Genomic DNA, 20,946 nt, shown 5'->3' with positions numbered 1-20,946 from the left:
TCCATCCATTTTGTACCTCTTCTACCCATTTCGAGGACGCTGGGGCCTTAGAACCACTCCTTTGTAGTGGATTTTCAGCCTCCTCCGATGCGAGATCTAGAACAGGGATCAATCCAAATCATTCTGCCATTGACCGTGGAAAGCCTTCCCATCTGTTTGATTTCAAGACTCACACGTGGCAGGCGATCCTCCCCTATGGATGTGTGCCGGCCCTCTGAAACCACTTCATCCAACTTTCACCACAATTCCTCTTTCTTTTCTCAGGTCAGAATTGCGGGGCACCACACGTTGGCTCCCAAATGACTCCTACCTGTTATTTCTTCTAGGACACTTTGTCCAGGTAGGGTTAGGAATGTCTTTGCATTGGAAGCGGATGAACAAGGGCTGATAATTGGTTATCAGCAGCTCCCGAGCTGAGTCTCTGGAGGTTGCCTGGAGTTCCTTTGCCAACAGGGTCCATGGAGAGGGATAATTTGAAGTCATTCTTGCCTGACTGTTAAGTTGGAACAAGAAGTCTATGCAAACCAAACTTGGGTTGGACATCGTATCTGCATTAAGTCAAGATGTTGTTGAGAGTAGACTTTGGAGAGTGGCGCGAATTCGACGAGACAATTGGCAGACTTGTAAGGGCTGGTGGCTGAGCGTTAGAGCTGTCGCCTGCCACATGTGAATCACGAAATCAGAAGGTAGTGACTTGTAGCCTCACGCAAGCGATGTGCTTTGATGCGCAGTACGTAGCAGAGTTTGTGCATCCATTTTAAGCGTCTGGAGAGGAGAGTTTGGACAGTAGCGCGAATTCAGCGGGACAATTGGCGGACATGCAAGGGTTGTTAGCTCAGTGGTAGAATTGTCGCCTGCCGTGCGCAAGTCTCGAAAACTGGCGGTGTTGAGCTCTATCCTCACGGGAGGCATGTTTTGATGCGCAGTTCGGCCACACATTTTTTGGATGTCCTGTCACACCCTTCACCTCCAAGACGGCAGCTCATCCTGGGCTTGAAGAACTGGCAACTCTGCTTCATTTGTTGACGGCTTCAAGGAATGGTCCGTTTTGGGGGGAGATGGTGCCTTGAGGCTCTCTTGATACACAGTACGTGGCAAAGGCAACCCATCCATTGTCTACCGCTTGTCCCTTTCGGGTAAGGCGGAGGTGGGGCAAAACACAGGTTCCCTGACCGGGAATCGAACCCGGGCCGCGGCGGTGAGAGCGCCGAATCCTGACCACTAGACCATCACGGAGCTGCCACAGAGGTGTCTTGATGAGTGACGCGTGGGTGTATCGGGCTACATTTTCCGCTGCGCCTCGAGAGGAGCGCTTGGGCAATGGCGCGAATTCGTTGAGAAACCTGCCACGTGTGTGAGCATTGGTGGTTCAGTGGTAGAATTCTCGCCTGCCACGCGGGAGACCCGGGTTCGATTCCCGGCCAATGCACGGTTCCTTTATGCGTGGGGTCTTGGGGGGCATTAAGTTTGTTCTCGGTCACGGCCAGACGGCATCAAGATTTGGAACAAGAAGCCTGTGCAAACCAAACTTGGGTTGGACATCGTATCTGCATTAAGTCAAGATGTTGTTGAGAGGAGACTTTGGACAGTGGCGCGAATTCGGCGGGACAATTGGCAGACTTAGAATTGTCGCCTGCCAGCGCCAGTGGGTGACTGAATATATGTTTACAGACATTGCTGGTAAACCCGTGTGTCTTATTAGTGGAGCTAATGTGGCTGTAATTAAGGAATTTAACTTAAGACGGCACTACGAGACAAAAGAAGAATGGTCCGTTTTGGGGGAAGATGGTGTCTTGAGCCTCGCTTGATACACAGTACGTGGCAAAGGCAACCCATCCATTGTCTACCGCTTGTCCCTTTCAGGTAAGCCGGAGCTGGGTCAAAACACCGTTTTTAGGATCTCCTGTGGCACTCTTCACCTCCAAAACCCGTTCAGGGCTTAAATACCTGGGGACTCACCTTTGTTTGTCCAAGCTGAATTTCATTTCTGTGCAGCTTCGAGAAATCGTCCATTTTCAGGTTCCCTGTCAGCCTCGTTGGCGCAGTAGGCAGCGCGTCAGTCTCATAATCTGAAGGTCGTGAGTTCGAGCCTCACACGAGGCAGGTGTTTTGGTACAGAGTTGGTCCATCCATTTTGTACCTCTTCTACCCATTTCGAGGACGCTGGGGCCTTAGAACCACTCCTTTGTAGTGGATTTTCAGCCTCCTCCGATGCGAGATCTAGAACAGGGATCAATCCAAATCATTCTGCCATTGACCGTGGAAAGCCTTCCCATCTGTTTGATTTCAAGACTCACACGTGGCAGGCGATCCTCCCCTATGGATGTGTGCCGGCCCTCTGAAACCACTTCATCCAACTTTCACCACAATTCCTCTTTCTTTTCTCAGGTCAGAATTGCGGGGCACCACACGTTGGCTCCCAAATGACTCCTACCTGTTATTTCTTCTAGGACACTTTGTCCAGGTAGGGTTAGGAATGTCTTTGCATTGGAAGCGGATGAACAAGGGCTGATAATTGGTTATCAGCAGCTCCCGAGCTGAGTCTCTGGAGGTTGCCTGGAGTTCCTTTGCCAACAGGGTCCATGGAGAGGGATAATTTGAAGTCATTCTTGCCTGACTGTTAAGTTGGAACAAGAAGTCTATGCAAACCAAACTTGGGTTGGACATCGTATCTGCATTAAGTCAAGATGTTGTTGAGAGTAGACTTTGGAGAGTGGCGCGAATTCGACGAGACAATTGGCAGACTTGTAAGGGCTGGTGGCTGAGCGTTAGAGCTGTCGCCTGCCACATGTGAATCACGAAATCAGAAGGTAGTGACTTGTAGCCTCACGCAAGCGATGTGCTTTGATGCGCAGTACGTAGCAGAGTTTGTGCATCCATTTTAAGCGTCTGGAGAGGAGAGTTTGGACAGTAGCGCGAATTCAGCGGGACAATTGGCGGACATGCAAGGGTTGTTAGCTCAGCGGTAGAATTGTCGCCTGCCGTGCGCAAGTCTCGAAAACTGGCGGTGTTGAGCTCTATCCTCACGGGAGGCATGTTTTGATGCGCAGTTCGGCCACACATTTTTTGGATGTCCTGTCACACCCTTCACCTCCAAGACGGCAGCTCATCCTGGGCTTGAAGAACTGGCAACTCTGCTTCATTTGTTGACGGCTTCAAGGAATGGTCCGTTTTGGGGGGAGATGGTGCCTTGAGGCTCTCTTGATACACAGTACGTGGCAAAGGCAACCCATCCATTGTCTACCGCTTGTCCCTTTCGGGTAAGGCGGAGGTGGGGCAAAACACAGGTTCCCTGACCGGGAATCGAACCCGGGCCGCTGCGGTGAGAGCGCCGAATCCTGACCACTAGACCATCACGGAGCTGCCACAGAGGTGTCTTGATGAGTGACGCGTGGGTGTATCGGGCTACATTTTCCGCTGCGCCTCGAGAGGAGCGCTTGGGCAATGGCGCGAATTCGTTGAGAAACCTGCCACGTGTGTGAGCATTGGTGGTTCAGTGGTAGAATTCTCGCCTGCCACGCGGGAGACCCGGGTTCGATTCCCGGCCAATGCACGGTTCCTTTATGCGTGGGGTCTTGGGGGGCATTAAGTTTGTTCTCGGTCACGGCCAGACGGCATCAAGATTTGGAACAAGAAGCCTGTGCAAACCAAACTTGGGTTGGACATCGTATCTGCATTAAGTCAAGATGTTGTTGAGAGGAGACTTTGGACAGTGGCGCGAATTCGGCGGGACAATTGGCAGACTTAGAATTGTCGCCTGCCAGCGCCAGTGGGTGACTGAATATATGTTTACAGACATTGCTGGTAAACCCGTGTGTCTTATTAGTGGAGCTAATGTGGCTGTAATTAAGGAATTTAACTTAAGACGGCACTACGAGACAAAAGAAGAATGGTCCGTTTTGGGGGAAGATGGTGTCTTGAGCCTCGCTTGATACACAGTACGTGGCAAAGGCAACCCATCCATTGTCTACCGCTTGTCCCTTTCAGGTAAGCCGGAGCTGGGTCAAAACACCGTTTTTAGGATCTCCTGTGGCACTCTTCACCTCCAAAACCCGTTCAGGGCTTAAATACCTGGGGACTCACCTTTGTTTGTCCAAGCTGAATTTCATTTCTGTGCAGCTTCGAGAAATCGTCTAGCCTCGTTGGCGCAGTAGGCAGCGCGTCAGTCTCATAATCTGAAGGTCGTGAGTTCGAGCCTCACACGAGGCAGGTGTTTTGGTACAGAGTTGGTCCATCCATTTTGTACCTCTTCTACCCATTTCGAGGACTCTGGGGCCTTAGAACCACTCCTTTGTAGTGGATTTTCAGCCTCCTCCGATGCGAGATCTAGAACAGGGATCAATCCAAATCATTCTGCCATTGACCGTGGAAAGCCTTCCCATCTGTTTGATTTCAAGACTCACACGTGGCAGGCGATCCTCCCCTATGGATGTGTGCCGGCCCTCTGAAACCACTTCATCCAACTTTCACCACAATTCCTCTTTCTTTTCTCAGGTCAGAATTGCGGGGCACCACACGTTGGCTCCCAAATGACTCCTACCTGTTATTTCTTCTAGGACACTTTGTCCAGGTAGGGTTAGGAATGTCTTTGCATTGGAAGCGGATGAACAAGGGCTGATAATTGGTTATCAGCAGCTCCCGAGCTGAGTCTCTGGAGGTTGCCTGGAGTTCCTTTGCCAACAGGGTCCATGGAGAGGGATAATTTGAAGTCATTCTTGCCTGACTGTTAAGTTGGAACAAGAAGTCTATGCAAACCAAACTTGGGTTGGACATCGTATCTGCATTAAGTCAAGATGTTGTTGAGAGTAGACTTTGGAGAGTGGCGCGAATTCGACGAGACAATTGGCAGACTTGTAAGGGCTGGTGGCTGAGCGTTAGAACTGTCGCCTGCCACATGTGAATCACGAAATCAGAAGGTGGTGACTTGTAGCCTCACGCAAGCGATGTGCTTTGATGCGCAGTACGTGGCAGAGTTTGTGCATCCATTTTAAGCGTCTGGAGAGGAGAGTTTGGACAGTAGCGCGAATTCAGCGGGACAATTGGCGGACATGCAAGGGTTGTTAGCTCAGCGGTAGAATTGTCGCCTGCCGTGCGCAAGTCTCGAAAACTGGCGGTGTTGAGCTCTATCCTCACGGGAGGCATGTTTTGATGCGCAGTTCGGCCACACATTTTTTGGATGTCCTGTCACACCCTTCACCTCCAAGACGGCAGCTCATCCTGGGCTTGAAGAACTGGCAACTCTGCTTCATTTGTTGACGGCTTCAAGGAATGGTCCGTTTTGGGGGGAGATGGTGCCTTGAGGCTCTCTTGATACACAGTACGTGGCAAAGGCAACCCATCCATTGTCTACCGCTTGTCCCTTTCGGGTAAGGCGGAGGTGGGGCAAAACACAGGTTCCCTGACCGGGAATCGAACCCGGGCCGCGGCGGTGAGAGCGCCGAATCCTGACCACTAGACCATCAGGGAGCTGCCACAGAGGTGTCTTGATGAGTGACGCGTGGGTGTATCGGGCTACATTTTCCGCTGCGCCTCGAGAGGAGCGCTTGGGCAATGGCGCGAATTCGTTGAGAAAACTGCCACGTGTGTGAGCATTGGTGGTTCAGTGGTAGAATTCTCGCCTGCCACGTGGGAGACCCGGGTTCGATTCCCGGCCAATGCACGGTTCCTTTATGCGTGGGGTCTTGGGGGGCATTAAGTTTGTTCTCGGTCACGGCCAGACGGCATCAAGATTTGGAACAAGAAGCCTGTGCAAACCAAACTTGGGTTGGACATCGTATCTGCATTAAGTCAAGATGTTGTTGAGAGGAGACTTTGGACAGTGGCGCGAATTCGGCGGGACAATTGGCAGACTTAGAATTGTCGCCTGCCAGCGCCAGTGGGTGACTGAATATATGTTTACAGACATTGCTGGTAAACCCGTGTGTCTTATTAGTGGAGTTAATGTGGCTGTAATTAAGGAATTTAACTTAAGACGGCACTACGAGACAAAAGAAGAATGGTCCGTTTTGGGGGAAGATGGTGTCTTGAGCCTCGCTTGATACACAGTACGTGGCAAAGGCAACCCATCCATTGTCTACCGCTTGTCCCTTTCAGGTAAGCCGGAGCTGGGTTAAAACACCGTTTTTAGGATCTCCTGTGGCACTCTTCACCTCCAAAACCCGTTCAGGGCTTAAATACCTGGGGACTCACCTTTGTTTGTCCAAGCTGAATTTCATTTCTGTGCAGCTTCGAGAAATCGTCCATTTTCAGGTTCCCTGTCAGCCTCGTTGGTGCAGTAGGCAGCGCGTCAGTCTCATAATCTGAAGGTCGTGAGTTCGAGACTCACACGAGGCAGGTATTTTGGTACAGAGTTGGTCCATCCATTTTGTACCTCTTCTACCCATTTCGAGGACGCTGGGGCCTTAGAACCACTCCTTTGTAGTGGATTTTCAGCCTCCTCCGATGCGAGATCTAGAACAGGGATCAATCCAAATCATTCTGCCATTGACCGTGGAAAGCCTTCCCATCTGTTTGATTTCAAGACTCACACGTGGCAGGCGATCCTCCCCTATGGATGTGTGCCGGCCCTCTGAAACCACTTCATCCAACTTTCACCACAATTCCTCTTTCTTTTCTCAGGTCAGAATTGCGGGGCACCACACGTTGGCTCCCAAATGACTCCTACCTGTTATTTCTTCTAGGACACTTTGTCCAGGTAGGGTTAGGAATGTCTTTGCATTGGAAGCGGATGAACAAGGGCTGATAATTGGTTATCAGCAGCTCCCGAGCTGAGTCTCTGGAGGTTGCCTGGAGTTCCTTTGCCAACAGGGTCCATGGAGAGGGATAATTTGAAGTCATTCTTGCCTGACTGTTAAGTTGGAACAAGAAGTCTATGCAAACCAAACTTGGGTTGGACATCGTATCTGCATTAAGTCAAGATGTTGTTGAGAGTAGACTTTGGAGAGTGGCGCGAATTCGACGAGACAATTGGCAGACTTGTAAGGGCTGGTGGCTGAGCGTTAGAGCTGTCGCCTGCCACATGTGAATCACGAAATCAGAAGGTGGTGACTTGTAGCCTCACGCAAGCGATGTGCTTTGATGCGCAGTACGTGGCAGAGTTTGTGCATCCATTTTAAGCGTCTGGAGAGGAGAGTTTGGACAGTAGCGCGAATTCAGCGGGACAATTGGCGGACATGCAAGGGTTGTTAGCTCAGCGGTAGAATTGTCGCCTGCTGTGCGCAAGTCTCGAAAACTGGCGGTGTTGAGCTCTATCCTCACGGGAGGCATGTTTTGATGCGCAGTTCGGCCACACATTTTTTGGATGTCCTGTCACACCCTTCACCTCCAAGACGGCAGCTCATCCTGGGCTTGAAGAACTGGCAACTCTGCTTCATTTGTTGACGGCTTCAAGGAATGGTCCGTTTTGGGGGGAGATGGTGCCTTGAGGCTCTCTTGATACACAGTACGTGGCAAAGGCAACCCATCCATTGTCTACCGCTTGTCCCTTTCGGGTAAGGCGGAGGTGGGGCAAAACACAGGTTCCCTGACCGGGAATCGAACCCGGGCCGCGGCGGTGAGAGCGCCGAATCCTGACCACTAGACCATCAGGGAGCTGCCACAGAGGTGTCTTGATGAGTGACGCGTGGGTGTATCGGGCTACATTTTCCGCTGCGCCTCGAGAGGAGCGCTTGGGCAATGGCGCGAATTCGTTGAGAAAACTGCCACGTGTGTGAGCATTGGTGGTTCAGTGGTAGAATTCTCGCCTGCCACGCGGGAGACCCGGGTTCGATTCCCGGCCAATGCACGGTTCCTTTATGCGTGGGGTCTTGGGGGGCATTAAGTTTGTTCTCGGTCACGGCCAGACGGCATCAAGATTTGGAACAAGAAGCCTGTGCAAACCAAACTTGGGTTGGACATCGTATCTGCATTAAGTCAAGATGTTGTTGAGAGGAGACTTTGGACAGTGGCGCGAATTCGGCGGGACAATTGGCAGACTTAGAATTGTCGCCTGCCAGCGCCAGTGGGTGACTGAATATATGTTTACAGACATTGCTGGTAAACCCGTGTGTCTTATTAGTGGAGCTAATGTGGCTGTAATTAAGGAATTTAACTTAAGACGGCACTACGAGACAAAAGAAGAATGGTCCGTTTTGGGGGAAGATGGTGTCTTGAGCCTCGCTTGATACACAGTACGTGGCAAAGGCAACCCATCCATTGTCTACCGCTTGTCCCTTTCAGGTAAGCCGGAGCTGGGTCAAAACACCGTTTTTAGGATCTCCTGTGGCACTCTTCACCTCCAAAACCCGTTCAGGGCTTAAATACCTGGGGACTCACCTTTGTTTGTCCAAGCTGAATTTCATTTCTGTGCAGCTTCGAGAAATCGTCCATTTTCAGGTTCCCTGTCAGCCTCGTTGGCGCAGTAGGCAGCGCGTCAGTCTCATAATCTGAAGGTCGTGAGTTCGAGCCTCACACGAGGCAGGTGTTTTGGTACAGAGTTGGTCCATCCATTTTGTACCTCTTCTACCCATTTCGAGGACGCTGGGGCCTTAGAACCACTCCTTTGTAGTGGATTTTCAGCCTCCTCCAATGCGAGATCTAGAACAGGGATCAATCCAAATCATTCTGCCATTGACCGTGGAAAGCCTTCCCATCTGTTTGATTTCAAGACTCACACGTGGCAGGCGATCCTCCCCTATGGATGTGTGCCGGCCCTCTGAAACCACTTCATCCAACTTTCACCACAATTCCTCTTTCTTTTCTCAGGTCAGAATTGCGGGGCACCACACGTTGGCTCCCAAATGACTCCTACCTGTTATTTCTTCTAGGACACTTTGTCCAGGTAGGGTTAGGAATGTCTTTGCATTGGAAGCGGATGAACAAGGGCTGATAATTGGTTATCAGCAGCTCCCGAGCTGAGTCTCTGGAGGTTGCCTGGAGTTCCTTTGCCAACAGGGTCCATGGAGAGGGATAATTTGAAGTCATTCTTGCCTGACTGTTAAGTTGGAACAAGAAGTCTATGCAAACCAAACTTGGGTTGGACATCGTATCTGCATTAAGTCAAGATGTTGTTGAGAGTAGACTTTGGAGAGTGGCACGAATTCGACGAGACAATTGGCAGACTTGTAAGGGCTGGTGGCTGAGCGTTAGAACTGTCGCCTGCCACATGTGAATCACGAAATCAGAAGGTGGTGACTTGTAGCCTCACGCAAGCGATGTGCTTTGATGCGCAGTACGTGGCAGAGTTTGTGCATCCATTTTAAGCGTCTGGAGAGGAGAGTTTGGACAGTAGCGCGAATTCAGCGGGACAATTGGCGGACATGCAAGGGTTGTTAGCTCAGCGGTAGAATTGTCGCCTGCCGTGCGCAAGTCTCGAAAACTGGCGGTGTTGAGCTCTATCCACACCCTTCACCTCCAAGACGGCAGCTCATCCTGGGCTTGAAGAACTGGCAACTCTGCTTCATTTGTTGACGGCTTCAAGGAATGGTCCGTTTTGGGGGGAGATGGTGCCTTGAGGCTCTCTTGATACACAGTACGTGGCAAAGGCAACCCATCCATTGTCTACCGCTTGTCCCTTTCGGGTAAGGCGGAGGTGGGGCAAAACACAGGTTCCCTGACCGGGAATCGAACCCGGGCCGCGGCGGTGAGAGCGCCGAATCCTGACCACTAGACCATCAGGGAGCTGCCACAGAGGTGTCTTGATGAGTGACGCGTGGGTGTATCGGGCTACATTTTCCGCTGCGCCTCGAGAGGAGCGCTTGGGCAATGGCGCGAATTCGTTGAGAAAACTGCCACGTGTGTGAGCATTGGTGGTTCAGTGGTAGAATTCTCGCCTGCCACGCGGGAGACCCGGGTTCGATTCCCGGCCAATGCACGGTTCCTTTATGCGTGGGGTCTTGGGGGGCATTAAGTTTGTTCTCGGTCACGGCCAGACGGCATCAAGATTTGGAACAAGAAGCCTGTGCAAACCAAACTTGGGTTGGACATCGTATCTGCATTAAGTCAAGATGTTGTTGAGAGGAGACTTTGGACAGTGGCGCGAATTCGGCGGGACAATTGGCAGACTTAGAATTGTCGCCTGCCAGCGCCAGTGGGTGACTGAATATATGTTTACAGACATTGCTGGTAAACCCGTGTGTCTTATTAGTGGAGCTAATGTGGCTGTAATTAAGGAATTTAACTTAAGACGGCACTACGAGACAAAAGAAGAATGGTCCGTTTTGGGGGAAGATGGTGTCTTGAGCCTCGCTTGATACACAGTACGTGGCAAAGGCAACCCATCCATTGTCTACCGCTTGTCCCTTTCAGGTAAGCCGGAGCTGGGTCAAAACACCGTTTTTAGGATCTCCTGTGGCACTCTTCACCTCCAAAACCCGTTCAGGGCTTAAATACCTGGGGACTCACCTTTGTTTGTCCAAGCTGAATTTCATTTCTGTGCAGCTTCGAGAAATCGTCCATTTTCAGGTTCCCTGTCAGCCTCGTTGGCGCAGTAGGCAGCGCGTCAGTCTCATAATCTGAAGGTCGTGAGTTCGAGCCTCACACGAGGCAGGTGTTTTGGTACAGAGTTGGTCCATCCATTTTGTACCTCTTCTACCCATTTCGAGGACGCTGGGGCCTTAGAACCACTCCTTTGTAGTGGATTTTCAGCCTCCTCCGATGCGAGATCTAGAACAGGGATCAATCCAAATCATTCTGCCATTGACCGTGGAAAGCCTTCCCATCTGTTTGATTTCAAGACTCACACGTGGCAGGCGATCCTCCCCTGTGGATGTGTGCCGGCCCTCTGAAACCACTTCATCCAACTTTCACCACAATTCCTCTTTCTTTTCTCAGGTCAGAATTGCGGGGCACCACACGTTGGCTCCCAAATGACTCCTACCTGTTATTTCTTCTAGGACACTTTGTCCAGGTAGGGTTAGGAATGTCTTTGCATTGGAAGCGGATGAACAAGGGCTGATAATTGGTTATCAGCAGCTCCCGAGCTGAGTCTCTGGAGGTTGCCTGGAGTTCCTTTGCCAACAGGGTCCATGGAGAGGGATAATTTGAAGTCATTCTTGCCTGACTGTTAAGTTGGAACAAGAAGTCTATGCAAACCAAACTTGGGTTGGACATCGTATCTGCATTAAGTCAAGATGTTGTTGAGAGTAGACTTTGGAGAGTGGCGCGAATTCGACGAGACAATTGGCAGACTTGTAAGGGCTGGTGGCTGAGCGTTAGAACTGTCGCCTGCCACATGTGAATCACGAAATCAGAAGGTGGTGACTTGTAGCCTCACGCAAGCGATGTGCTTTGATGCGCAGTACGTGGCAGAGTTTGTGCATCCATTTTAAGCGTCTGGAGAGGAGAGTTTGGACAGTAGCGCGAATTCAGCGGGACAATTGGCGGACATGCAAGGGTTGTTAGCTCAGCGGTAGAATTGTCGCCTGCCGTGCGCAAGTCTCGAAAACTGGCGGTGTTGAGCTCTATCCTCACGGGAGGCATGTTTTGATGCGCAGTTCGGCCACACATTTTTTGGATGTCCTGTCACACCCTTCACCTCCAAGACGGCAGCTCATCCTGGGCTTGAAGAACTGGCAACTCTGCTTCATTTGTTGACGGCTTCAAGGAATGGTCCGTTTTGGGGGGAGATGGTGCCTTGAGGCTCTCTTGATACACAGTACGTGGCAAAGGCAACCCATCCATTGTCTACCGCTTGTCCCTTTCGGGTAAGGCGGAGGTGGGGCAAAACACAGGTTCCCTGACCGGGAATCGAACCCGGGCCGCGGCGGTGAGAGCGCCGAATCCTGACCACTAGACAATCACGGAGCTGCCACAGAGGTGTCTTGATGAGTGACGCGTGGGTGTATCGGGCTACATTTTCCGCTGCGCCTCGAGAGGAGCGCTTGGGCAATGGCGCGAATTCGTTGAGAAACCTGCCACGTGTGTGAGCATTGGTGGTTCAGTGGTAGAATTCTCGCCTGCCACGCGGGAGACCCGGGTTCGATTCCCGGCCAATGCACGGTTCCTTTATGCGTGGGGTCTTGGGGGGCATTAAGTTTGTTCTCGGTCACGGCCAGACGGCATCAAGATTTGGAACAAGAAGCCTGTGCAAACCAAACTTGGGTTGGACATCGTATCTGCATTAAGTCAAGATGTTGTTGAGAGGAGACTTTGGACAGTGGCGCGAATTCGGCGGGACAATTGGCAGACTTAGAATTGTCGCCTGCCAGCGCCAGTGGGTGACTGAATATATGTTTACAGACATTGCTGGTAAACCCGTGTGTCTTATTAGTGGAGCTAATGTGGCTGTAATTAAGGAATTTAACTTAAGACGGCACTACGAGACAAAAGAAGAATGGTCCGTTTTGGGGGAAGATGGTGTCTTGAGCCTCGCTTGATACACAGTACGTGGCAAAGGCAACCCATCCATTGTCTACCGCTTGTCCCTTTCAGGTAAGCCGGAGCTGGGTCAAAACACCGTTTTTAGGATCTCCTGTGGCACTCTTCACCTCCAAAACCCGTTCAGGGCTTAAATACCTGGGGACTCACCTTTGTTTGTCCAAGCTGAATTTCATTTCTGTGCAGCTTCGAGAAATCGTCCATTTTCAGGTTCCCTGTCAGCCTCGTTGGCGCAGTAGGCAGCGCGTCAGTCTCATAATCTGAAGGTCGTGAGTTCGAGCCTCACACGAGGCAGGTGTTTTGGTACAGAGTTGGTCCATCCATTTTGTACCTCTTCTACCCATTTCGAGGACGCTGGGGCCTTAGAACCACTCCTTTGTAGTGGATTTTCAGCCTCCTCCGATGCGAGATCTAGAACAGGGATCAATCCAAATCATTCTGCCATTGACCGTGGAAAGCCTTCCCATCTGTTTGATTTCAAGACTCACACGTGGCAGGCGATCCTCCCCTATGGATGTGTGCCGGCCCTCTGAAACCACTTCATCCAACTTTCACCACAATTCCTCTTTCTTTTCTCAGGTCAGAATTGCGGGGCACCACACGTTGGCTCCCAAATGACTCCTACCTGTTATTTCTTCTAGGACACTTTGTCCAGGTAGGGTTAGGAATGTCTTTGCATTGGAAGCGGATGAACAAGGGCTGATAATTGGTTATCAGCAGCTCCCGAGCTGAGTCTCTGGAGGTTGCCTGGAGTTCCTTTGCCAACAGGGTCCATGGAGAGGGATAATTTGAAGTCATTCTTGCCTGACTGTTAAGTTGGAACAAGAAGTCTATGCAAACCAAACTTGGGTTGGACATCGTATCTGCATTAAGTCAAGATGTTGTTGAGAGTAGACTTTGGAGAGTGGCGCGAATTCGACGAGACAATTGGCAGACTTGTAAGGGCTGGTGGCTGAGCGTTAGAGCTGTCGCCTGCCACATGTGAATCACGAAATCAGAAGGTAGTGACTTGTAGCCTCACGCAAGCGATGTGCTTTGATGCGCAGTACGTAGCAGAGTTTGTGCATCCATTTTAAGCGTCTGGAGAGGAGAGTTTGGACAGTAGCGCGAATTCAGCGGGACAATTGGCGGACATGCAAGGGTTGTTAGCTCAGCGGTAGAATTGTCGCCTGCCGTGCGCAAGTCTCGAAAACTGGCGGTGTTGAGCTCTATCCTCACGGGAGGCATGTTTTGATGCGCAGTTCGGCCACACATTTTTTGGATGTCCTGTCACACCCTTCACCTCCAAGACGGCAGCTCATCCTGGGCTTGAAGAACTGGCAACTCTGCTTCATTTGTTGACGGCTTCAAGGAATGGTCCGTTTTGGGGGGAGATGGTGCCTTGAGGCTCTCTTGATACACAGTACGTGGCAAAGGCAACCCATCCATTGTCTACCGCTTGTCCCTTTCGGGTAAGGCGGAGGTGGGGCAAAACACAGGTTCCCTGACCGGGAATCGAACCCGGGCCGCTGCGGTGAGAGCGCCGAATCCTGACCACTAGACCATCACGGAGCTGCCACAGAGGTGTCTTGATGAGTGACGCGTGGGTGTATCGGGCTACATTTTCCGCTGCGCCTCGAGAGGAGCGCTTGGGCAATGGCGCGAATTCGTTGAGAAACCTGCCACGTGTGTGAGCATTGGTGGTTCAGTGGTAGAATTCTCGCCTGCCACGCGGGAGACCCGGGTTCGATTCCCGGCCAATGCACGGTTCCTTTATGCGTGGGGTCTTGGGGGGCATTAAGTTTGTTCTCGGTCACGGCCAGACGGCATCAAGATTTGGAACAAGAAGCCTGTGCAAACCAAACTTGGGTTGGACATCGTATCTGCATTAAGTCAAGATGTTGTTGAGAGGAGACTTTGGACAGTGGCGCGAATTCGGCGGGACAATTGGCAGACTTAGAATTGTCGCCTGCCAGCGCCAGTGGGTGACTGAATATATGTTTACAGACATTGCTGGTAAACCCGTGTGTCTTATTAGTGGAGCTAATGTGGCTGTAATTAAGGAATTTAACTTAAGACGGCACTACGAGACAAAAGAAGAATGGTCCGTTTTGGGGGAAGATGGTGTCTTGAGCCTCGCTTGATACACAGTACGTGGCAAAGGCAACCCATCCATTGTCTACCGCTTGTCCCTTTCAGGTAAGCCGGAGCTGGGTCAAAACACCGTTTTTAGGATCTCCTGTGGCACTCTTCACCTCCAAAACCCGTTCAGGGCTTAAATACCTGGGGACTCACCTTTGTTTGTCCAAGCTGAATTTCATTTCTGTGCAGCTTCGAGAAATCGTCTAGCCTCGTTGGCGCAGTAGGCAGCGCGTCAGTCTCATAATCTGAAGGTCGTGAGTTCGAGCCTCACACGAGGCAGGTGTTTTGGTACAGAGTTGGTCCATCCATTTTGTACCTCTTCTACCCATTTCGAGGACTCTGGGGCCTTAGAACCACTCCTTTGTAGTGGATTTTCAGCCTCCTCCGATGCGAGATCTAGAACAGGGATCAATCCAAATCATTCTGCCATTGACCGTGGAAAGCCTTCCCATCTGTTTGATTTCAAGACTCACACGTGGCAGGCGATCCTCCCCTATGGATGTGTGCCGGCCCTCTGAAACCACTTCATCCAACTTTCACCACAATTCCTCTTTCTTTTCTCAGGTCAGAATTGCGGGGCACCACACGTTGGCTCCCAAATGACTCCTACCTGTTATTTCTTCTAGGACACTTTGTCCAGGTAGGGTTAGGAATGTCTTTGCATTGGAAGCGGATGAACAAGGGCTGATAATTGGTTATCAGCAGCTCCCGAGCTGAGTCTCTGGAGGTTGCCTGGAGTTCCTTTGCCAACAGGGTCCATGGAGAGGGATAATTTGAAGTCATTCTTGCCTGACTGTTAAGTTGGAACAAGAAGTCTATGCAAACCAAACTTGGGTTGGACATCGTATCTGCATTAAGTCAAGATGTTGTTGAGAGTAGACTTTGGAGAGTGGCGCGAATTCGACGAGACAATTGGCAGACTTGTAAGGGCTGGTGGCTGAGCGTTAGAACTGTCGCCTGCCACATGTGAATCACGAAATCAGAAGGTGGTGACTTGTAGCCTCACGCAAGCGATGTGCTTTGATGCGCAGTACGTGGCAGAGTTTGTGCATCCATTTTAAGCGTCTGGAGAGGAGAGTTTGGACAGTAGCGCGAATTCAGCGGGACAATTGGCGGACATGCAAGGGTTGTTAGCTCAGCGGTAGAATTGTCGCCTGCCGTGCGCAAGTCTCGAAAACTGGCGGTGTTGAGCTCTATCCTCACGGGAGGCATGTTTTGATGCGCAGTTCGGCCACACATTTTTTGGATGTCCTGTCACACCCTTCACCTCCAAGACGGCAGCTCATCCTGGGCTTGAAGAACTGGCAACTCTGCTTCATTTGTTGACGGCTTCAAGGAATGGTCCGTTTTGGGGGGAGATGGTGCCTTGAGGCTCTCTTGATACACAGTACGTGGCAAAGGCAACCCATCCATTGTCTACCGCTTGTCCCTTTCGGGTAAGGCGGAGGTGGGGCAAAACACAGGTTCCCTGACCGGGAATCGAACCCGGGCCGCGGCGGTGAGAGCGCCGAATCCTGACCACTAGACCATCAGGGAGCTGCCACAGAGGTGTCTTGATGAGTGACGCGTGGGTGTATCGGGCTACATTTTCCGCTGCGCCTCGAGAGGAGCGCTTGGGCAATGGCGCGAATTCGTTGAGAAAACTGCCACGTGTGTGAGCATTGGTGGTTCAGTGGTAGAATTCTCGCCTGCCACGCGGGAGACCCGGGTTCGATTCCCGGCCAATGCACGGTTCCTTTATGCGTGGGGTCTTGGGGGGCATTAAGTTTGTTCTCGGTCACGGCCAGACGGCATCAAGATTTGGAACAAGAAGCCTGTGCAAACCAAACTTGGGTTGGACATCGTATCTGCATTAAGTCAAGATGTTGTTGAGAGGAGACTTTGGACAGTGGCGCGAATTCGGCGGGACAATTGGCAGACTTAGAATTGTCGCCTGCCAGCGCCAGTGGGTGACTGAATATATGTTTACAGACATTGCTGGTAAACCCGTGTGTCTTATTAGTGGAGCTAATGTGGCTGTAATTAAGGAATTTAACTTAAGACGGCACTACGAGACAAAAGAAGAATGGTCCGTTTTGGGGGAAGATGGTGTCTTGAGCCTCGCTTGATACACAGTACGTGGCAAAGGCAACCCATCCATTGTCTACCGCTTGTCCCTTTCAGGTAAGCCGGAGCTGGGTCAAAACACCGTTTTTAGGATCTCCTGTGGCACTCTTCACCTCCAAAACCCGTTCAGGGCTTAAATACCTGGGGACTCACCTTTGTTTGTCCAAGCTGAATTTCATTTCTGTGCAGCTTCGAGAAATCGTCCATTTTCAGGTTCCCTGTCAGCCTCGTTGGCGCAGTAGGCAGCGCGTCAGTCTCATAATCTGAAGGTCGTGAGTTCGAGCCTCACACGAGGCAGGTGTTTTGGTACAGAGTTGGTCCATCCATTTTGTACCTCTTCTACCCATTTCGAGGACGCTGGGGCCTTAGAACCACTCCTTTGTAGTGGATTTTCAGCTTCCTCCGATGCGAGATCTAGAACAGGGATCAATCCAAATCATTCTGCCATTGACCGTGGAAAGCCTTCCCATCTGTTTGATTTCAAGACTCACACGTGGCAGGCGATCCTCCCCTATGGATGTGTGCCGGCCCTCTGAAACCACTTCATCCAACTTTCACCACAATTCCTCTTTCTTTTCTCAGGTCAGAATTGCGGGGCACCACACGTTGGCTCCCAAATGACTCCTACCTGTTATTTCTTCTAGGACACTTTGTCCAGGTAGGGTTAGGAATGTCTTTGCATTGGAAGCGGATGAACAAGGGCTGATAATTGGTTATCAGCAGCTCCCGAGCTGAGTCTCTGGAGGTTGCCTGGAGTTCCTTTGCCAACAGGGTCCATGGAGAGGGATAATTTGAAGTCATTCTTGCCTGACTGTTAAGTTGGAACAAGAAGTCTATGCAAACCAAACTTGGGTTGGACATCGTATCTGCATTAAGTCAAGATGTTGTTGAGAGTAGACTTTGGAGAGTGGCGCGAATTCGACGAGACAATTGGCAGACTTGTAAGGGCTGGTGGCTGAGCGTTAGAGCTGTCGCCTGCCACATGTGAATCACGAAATCAGAAGGTAGTGACTTGTAGCCTCACGCAAGCGATGTGCTTTGATGCGCAGTACGTGGCAGAGTTTGTGCATCCATTTTAAGCGTCTGGAGAGGAGAGTTTGGACAGTAGCGCGAATTCAGCGGGACAATTGGCGGACATGCAAGGGTTGTTAGCTCAGCGGTAGAATTGTCGCCTGCCGTGCGCAAGTCTCGAAAACTGGCGGTGTTGAGCTCTATCCTCACGGGAGGCATGTTTTGATGCGCAGTTCGGCCACACATTTTTTGGATGTCCTGTCACACCCTTCACCTCCAAGACGGCAGCTCATCCTGGGCTTGAAGAACTGGCAACTCTGCTTCATTTGTTGACGGCTTCAAGGAATGGTCCGTTTTGGGGGGAGATGGTGCCTTGAGGCTCTCTTGATACACAGTACGTGGCAAAGGCAACCCATCCATTGTCTACCGCTTGTCCCTTTCGGGTAAGGCGGAGGTGGGGCAAAACACAGGTTCCCTGACCGGGAATCGAACCCGGGCCGCGGCGGTGAGAGCGCCGAATCCTGACCACTAGACCATCAGGGAGCTGCCACAGAGGTGTCTTGATGAGTGACGCGTGGGTGTATCGGGCTACATTTTCCGCTGCGCCTCGAGAGGAGCGCTTGGGCAATGGCGCGAATTCGTTGAGAAAACTGCCACGTGTGTGAGCATTGGTGGTTCAGTGGTAGAATTCTCGCCTGCCACGCGGGAGACCCGGGTTCGATTCCCGGCCAATGCACGGTTCCTTTATGCGTGGGGTCTTGGGGGGCATTAAGTTTGTTCTCGGTCACGGCCAGACGGCATCAAGATTTGGAACAAGAAGCCTGTGCAAACCAAACTTGGGTTGGACATTGTATCTGCATTAAGTCAAGATGTTGTTGAGAGGAGACTTTGGACAGTGGCGCGAATTCGGCGGGACAATTGGCAGACTTAGAATTGTCGCCTGCCAGCGCCAGTGGGTGACTGAATATATGTTTACAGACATTGCTGGTAAACCCGTGTGTCTTATTAGTGGAGCTAATGTGGCTGTAATTAAGGAATTTAACTTAAGACGGCACTACGAGACAAAAGAAGAATGGTCCGTTTTGGGGGAAGATGGTGTCTTGAGCCTCGCTTGATACACAGTACGTGGCAAAGGCAACCCATCCATTGTCTACCGCTTGTCCCTTTCAGGTAAGCCGGAGCTGGGTCAAAACACCGTTTTTAGGATCTCCTGTGGCACTCTTCACCTCCAAAACCCGTTCAGGGCTTAAATACCTGGGGACTCACCTTTGTTTGTCCAAGCTGAATTTCATTTCTGTGCAGCTTCGAGAAATCGTCCATTTTCAGGTTCCCTGTCAGCCTCGTTGGCGCAGTAGGCAGCGCGTCAGTCTCATAATCTGAAGGTCGTGAGTTCGAGCCTCACACGAGGCAGGTGTTTTGGTACAGAGTTGGTCCATCCATTTTGTACCTCTTCTACCCATTTCGAGGACGCTGGGGCCTTAGAACCACTCCTTTGTAGTGGATTTTCAGCCTCCTCCGATGCGAGATCTAGAACAGGGATCAATCCAAATCATTCTGCCATTGACCGTGGAAAGCCTTCCCATCTGTTTGATTTCAAGACTCACACGTGGCAGGCGATCCTCCCCTGTGGATGTGTGCCGGCCCTCTGAAACCACTTCATCCAACTTTCACCACAATTCCTCTTTCTTTTCTCAGGTCAGAATTGCGGGGCACCACACGTTGGCTCCCAAATGACTCCTACCTGTTATTTCTTCTAGGACACTTTGTCCAGGTAGGGTTAGGAATGTCTTTGCATTGGAAGCGGATGAACAAGGGCTGATAATTGGTTATCAGCAGCTCCCGAGCTGAGTCTCTGGAGGTTGCCTGGAGTTCCTTTGCCAACAGGGTCCATGGAGAGGGATAATTTGAAGTCATTCTTGCCTGACTGTTAAGTTGGAACAAGAAGTCTATGCAAACCAAACTTGGGTTGGACATCGTATCTGCATTAAGTCAAGATGTTGTTGAGAGTAGACTTTGGAGAGTGGCGCGAATTCGACGAGACAATTGGCAGACTTGTAAGGGCTGGTGGCTGAGCGTTAGAACTGTCGCCTGCCACATGTGAATCACGAAATCAGAAGGTGGTGACTTGTAGCCTCACGCAAGCGATGTGCTTTGATGCGCAGTACGTGGCAGAGTTTGTGCATCCATTTTAAGCGTCTGGAGAGGAGAGTTTGGACAGTAGCGCGAATTCAGCGGGACAATTGGCGGACATGCAAGGGTTGTTAGCTCAGCGGTAGAATTGTCGCCTGCCGTGCGCAAGTCTCGAAAACTGGCGGTGTTGAGCTCTATCCTCACGGGAGGCATGTTTTGATGCGCAGTTCGGCCACACATTTTTTGGATGTCCTGTCACACCCTTCACCTCCAAGACGGCAGCTCATCCTGGGCTTGAAGAACTGGCAACTCTGCTTCATTTGTTGACGGCTTCAAGGAATGGTCCGTTTTGGGGGGAGATGGTGCCTTGAGGCTCTCTTGATACACAGTACGTGGCAAAGGCAACCCATCCATTGTCTACCGCTTGTCCCTTTCGGGTAAGGCGGAGGTGGGGCAAAACACAGGTTCCCTGACCGGGAATCGAACCCGGGCCGCGGCGGTGAGAGCGCCGAATCCTGACCACTAGACCATCAGGGAGCTGCCACAGAGGTGTCTTGATGAGTGACGCGTGGGTGTATCGGGCTACATTTTCCGCTGCGCCTCGAGAGGAGCGCTTGGGCAATGGCGCGAATTCGTTGAGAAAACTGCCACGTGTGTGAGCATTGGTGGTTCAGTGGTAGAATTCTCGCCTGCCACGCGGGAGACCCGGGTTCGATTCCCGGCCAATGCACGGTTCCTTTATGCGTGGGGTCTTGGGGGGCATTAAGTTTGTTCTCGGTCACGGCCAGACGGCATCAAGATTTGGAACAAGAAGCCTGTGCAAACCAAACTTGGGTTGGACATCGTATCTGCATTAAGTCAAGATGTTGTTGAGAGGAGACTTTGGACAGTGGCGCGAATTCGGCGGGACAATTGGCAGACTTAGAATTGTCGCCTGCCAGCGCCAGTGGGTGACTGAATATATGTTTACAGACATTGCTGGTAAACCCGTGTGTCTTATTAGTGGAGCTAATGTGGCTGTAATTAAGGAATTTAACTTAAGACGGCACTACGAGACAAAAGAAGAATGGTCCGTTTTGGGGGAAGATGGTGTCTTGAGCCTCGCTTGATACACAGTACGTGGCAAAGGCAACCCATCCATTGTCTACCGCTTGTCCCTTTCAGGTAAGCCGGAGCTGGGTCAAAACACCGTTTTTAGGATCTCCTGTGGCACTCTTCACCTCC

At 51.2% G+C, this 20,946-nt stretch overlaps 23 non-coding genes across 23 annotated transcripts; 17 read left to right on the top strand and 6 right to left on the bottom strand.

Annotated features, from left to right (window-relative positions):
- Positions 1-1,358: 1,358 nt before the first annotated feature.
- trnag-gcc (transfer RNA glycine (anticodon GCC)) lies at positions 1,359-1,429 on the top strand. The gene has a single exon. It is a non-coding gene; the product is annotated as a tRNA-Gly (tRNA).
- Positions 1,430-2,030: 601 nt separating this feature from the next.
- On the top strand, positions 2,031-2,103 carry trnam-cau (transfer RNA methionine (anticodon CAU)). The gene has a single exon. It is a non-coding gene; the product is annotated as a tRNA-Met (tRNA).
- A 1,379-nt stretch (positions 2,104-3,482) lies between these two features.
- Positions 3,483-3,553, top strand: trnag-gcc (transfer RNA glycine (anticodon GCC)). Its single transcript has one exon. It is a non-coding gene; the product is annotated as a tRNA-Gly (tRNA).
- A 583-nt stretch (positions 3,554-4,136) lies between these two features.
- Positions 4,137-4,209, top strand: trnam-cau (transfer RNA methionine (anticodon CAU)). Its single transcript has one exon. It is a non-coding gene; the product is annotated as a tRNA-Met (tRNA).
- A 1,185-nt stretch (positions 4,210-5,394) lies between these two features.
- Positions 5,395-5,466, bottom strand: trnae-cuc (transfer RNA glutamic acid (anticodon CUC)). Its single transcript has one exon. It is a non-coding gene; the product is annotated as a tRNA-Glu (tRNA).
- A 2,052-nt stretch (positions 5,467-7,518) lies between these two features.
- Positions 7,519-7,590, bottom strand: trnae-cuc (transfer RNA glutamic acid (anticodon CUC)). Its single transcript has one exon. It is a non-coding gene; the product is annotated as a tRNA-Glu (tRNA).
- A 122-nt stretch (positions 7,591-7,712) lies between these two features.
- trnag-gcc (transfer RNA glycine (anticodon GCC)) lies at positions 7,713-7,783 on the top strand. The gene has a single exon. It is a non-coding gene; the product is annotated as a tRNA-Gly (tRNA).
- A 601-nt stretch (positions 7,784-8,384) lies between these two features.
- Positions 8,385-8,457, top strand: trnam-cau (transfer RNA methionine (anticodon CAU)). Its single transcript has one exon. It is a non-coding gene; the product is annotated as a tRNA-Met (tRNA).
- Positions 8,458-9,585: 1,128 nt separating this feature from the next.
- trnae-cuc (transfer RNA glutamic acid (anticodon CUC)) lies at positions 9,586-9,657 on the bottom strand. The gene has a single exon. It is a non-coding gene; the product is annotated as a tRNA-Glu (tRNA).
- Positions 9,658-9,779: 122 nt separating this feature from the next.
- On the top strand, positions 9,780-9,850 carry trnag-gcc (transfer RNA glycine (anticodon GCC)). The gene has a single exon. It is a non-coding gene; the product is annotated as a tRNA-Gly (tRNA).
- A 601-nt stretch (positions 9,851-10,451) lies between these two features.
- Positions 10,452-10,524, top strand: trnam-cau (transfer RNA methionine (anticodon CAU)). The gene has a single exon. It is a non-coding gene; the product is annotated as a tRNA-Met (tRNA).
- Positions 10,525-11,903: 1,379 nt separating this feature from the next.
- trnag-gcc (transfer RNA glycine (anticodon GCC)) lies at positions 11,904-11,974 on the top strand. The gene has a single exon. It is a non-coding gene; the product is annotated as a tRNA-Gly (tRNA).
- Positions 11,975-12,575: 601 nt separating this feature from the next.
- trnam-cau (transfer RNA methionine (anticodon CAU)) lies at positions 12,576-12,648 on the top strand. The gene has a single exon. It is a non-coding gene; the product is annotated as a tRNA-Met (tRNA).
- A 1,379-nt stretch (positions 12,649-14,027) lies between these two features.
- On the top strand, positions 14,028-14,098 carry trnag-gcc (transfer RNA glycine (anticodon GCC)). The gene has a single exon. It is a non-coding gene; the product is annotated as a tRNA-Gly (tRNA).
- A 583-nt stretch (positions 14,099-14,681) lies between these two features.
- On the top strand, positions 14,682-14,754 carry trnam-cau (transfer RNA methionine (anticodon CAU)). Its single transcript has one exon. It is a non-coding gene; the product is annotated as a tRNA-Met (tRNA).
- A 1,185-nt stretch (positions 14,755-15,939) lies between these two features.
- trnae-cuc (transfer RNA glutamic acid (anticodon CUC)) lies at positions 15,940-16,011 on the bottom strand. The gene has a single exon. It is a non-coding gene; the product is annotated as a tRNA-Glu (tRNA).
- Positions 16,012-16,133: 122 nt separating this feature from the next.
- On the top strand, positions 16,134-16,204 carry trnag-gcc (transfer RNA glycine (anticodon GCC)). Its single transcript has one exon. It is a non-coding gene; the product is annotated as a tRNA-Gly (tRNA).
- A 601-nt stretch (positions 16,205-16,805) lies between these two features.
- On the top strand, positions 16,806-16,878 carry trnam-cau (transfer RNA methionine (anticodon CAU)). Its single transcript has one exon. It is a non-coding gene; the product is annotated as a tRNA-Met (tRNA).
- Positions 16,879-18,063: 1,185 nt separating this feature from the next.
- trnae-cuc (transfer RNA glutamic acid (anticodon CUC)) lies at positions 18,064-18,135 on the bottom strand. Its single transcript has one exon. It is a non-coding gene; the product is annotated as a tRNA-Glu (tRNA).
- A 122-nt stretch (positions 18,136-18,257) lies between these two features.
- On the top strand, positions 18,258-18,328 carry trnag-gcc (transfer RNA glycine (anticodon GCC)). The gene has a single exon. It is a non-coding gene; the product is annotated as a tRNA-Gly (tRNA).
- A 601-nt stretch (positions 18,329-18,929) lies between these two features.
- On the top strand, positions 18,930-19,002 carry trnam-cau (transfer RNA methionine (anticodon CAU)). The gene has a single exon. It is a non-coding gene; the product is annotated as a tRNA-Met (tRNA).
- A 1,185-nt stretch (positions 19,003-20,187) lies between these two features.
- trnae-cuc (transfer RNA glutamic acid (anticodon CUC)) lies at positions 20,188-20,259 on the bottom strand. Its single transcript has one exon. It is a non-coding gene; the product is annotated as a tRNA-Glu (tRNA).
- A 122-nt stretch (positions 20,260-20,381) lies between these two features.
- Positions 20,382-20,452, top strand: trnag-gcc (transfer RNA glycine (anticodon GCC)). The gene has a single exon. It is a non-coding gene; the product is annotated as a tRNA-Gly (tRNA).
- The last annotated feature ends 494 nt before the right edge of the window (positions 20,453-20,946 follow it).

The sequence above is a fragment of the Astatotilapia calliptera genome, chromosome 23 (genome assembly GCF_964374335.1).
Source record: "Astatotilapia calliptera chromosome 23, fAstCal68.1, whole genome shotgun sequence".
Taxonomy (NCBI): Eukaryota; Metazoa; Chordata; class Actinopteri; order Cichliformes; family Cichlidae; genus Astatotilapia; species Astatotilapia calliptera.
This window is presented reverse-complemented; position numbering and strand designations above follow the sequence as displayed.